Below are 1,982 nucleotides of genomic sequence, written 5' to 3'. Positions count from 1 at the left end.
AGAAATGAGGAGTTAGTGTTTAACGGGTGCAGAGTTTAGGATGATGAAAACGTCTGGATGGATGGCGAAAATGGTTGCACAGCCATGTGAATGCACTTAATGCCACTGAACTGTACACTTAAAAATGGTTAAAATGGGCCAGGCACAGTGGCTCAGGCCTGTAACCCTAGCACTTTGGGAGACCGAAGTGGGCGAATCACGAGGTCAGGAGTTTGAAATCAATCTGACCAACATGGTGAAACCCTGTGTCTACTAAAAATGCAAAAATTAGCTGGGCGTGGTGGCGTGCACCTATAATCCCAGCTACTCAGGAGGCTGAGGCAAGAGAATCGCTTGAACGCGGGAGGCGGAGGTTGCAGTCAGCCAAGATAGTGCCACTGCACTCCAGCCTGGGCGACAGAGCAAGATTCGGCCTCAAAACCAAACCAAAACAAAAAAATTGTTAAAATGGTAAATTTTATGTATATTTTACCACACAAAGAAAAGGAAAGGAAAGAAGCCCAGGAGAAGGCAGCGCACAGCAGGAGTGCATGGCAGCTCAGCTCAACAATGCGCTTAGGATCCTTCTATCTTTCAGTTCACGACTCCCAGCATGTGACTTTTGTCCTTATGGTCATAAGATGATTGCTGCTTCTGGAGGAATTGTGTACATGTATTAGATAAGAAAAGCCAAAAGTCATCTTCTTGTGAAGTTTTATATTTTCATTCAAAAGAAGGAGTCTAAGGGAATGTCCGCCTACTACTCGTTGACAAGAAGTTTATCACGTGACCTCTTAACAGGAAAGTTACTTTTCAAGTGTCTAAAATATAGAATGGCACAATAAGGGGGACCTCACAGCTCCCCTTTATTGTGCCATTCTATAAATACTTGAAAGGTAGTTTCAAGTATCTAAAGTATAGAATTTTCAAGTATAGAAAATTTGAGGCCGGATGTGGTGGCTCACGCCTGTAATCCCAGCACTTTGGGAGGCCAAAGTGAATGGATCACCTGAGGTCAGGAGTTTGAGACCTACTTAGCCAATATGGTGAAACGCCACCTCCATTAAAAATACAAAAAATTACCCGAGCATGGTGGTGCGCGCCTGTGGTCCCAGCTGCTTGGGCGGCTGAAGCAGGAGAATCGCTTGAACCTGGGAGGCAGAGGTTGCAGTGAGCCGACATCGCTCCACTGCACTCCAGCCTGGGAGACAGAGCGAGACTTTGTCTCAAAAAAAAAGAAAAAAAGAAGGAAGAAAATTTGAGTAGCCAGATTTTCAGTGAATGTCCCACATAGAGGTTTGTTTTACTTTTTTCCATAAATGTGTTTATACTGCGTATTATTTTTTGCAACTTGCTATTTTTTCTTAGCAATATGATTTACAATTTCTCAGTTCCTTTAGCAGCTGCAAAATACTCGTTTCTAAGGCACGCTTTTTAATTCACATTTTATGATCTCTCAAATTGGTATGCATCTTACAGTTGCTGACAGCTAGCTAGGCAGCAATAGTGATGTAATTGTCATTGTCTGCTGGGTATGCATCAGAACTTGCAGAATGGAGGTTAGCAGCCTGGCATATTGATTCTGAGTCTAAACATTATACAGAAGGGTCAGACTCTGAGAAGAGGATTTAGCTATATGGTAATCAATTTATTTCATGAATCCTTTTAATTTATGCATAAGGATTATATGGAATTAAATACGTCTTAAGTCTTAATTAACTTATTCAATAAGTATAAAATAAAAATTATAAATGGCAAGAAAGCTTTGTGTCATAGCTTAATTAGGATCATTTTTCTTTCTTGATGTGTAAAATAATGAAGGCTATAGTGGGTCACATCCTCGAGTCAATGAAATACGGTGTTCTTTTCATTATTATTATTTTTTATTTTATTTTTTGAAGACAGAATCTCGCTTTGTCACCCAGACTGGAGTGCAGTGACGCAATCTCGGCTCACTGCGAGCTCTGCCTCCCGGGTTCATGCCATACTCGTGCCTCAGCCAA

This window comes from Colobus angolensis, unplaced genomic scaffold (assembly GCF_000951035.1).
Source record: "Colobus angolensis palliatus isolate OR3802 unplaced genomic scaffold, Cang.pa_1.0 Scaffold313, whole genome shotgun sequence".
NCBI lineage: Eukaryota > Metazoa > Chordata > Mammalia > Primates > Cercopithecidae > Colobus > Colobus angolensis.
Note: the sequence above shows the minus strand (reverse complement) of the source record.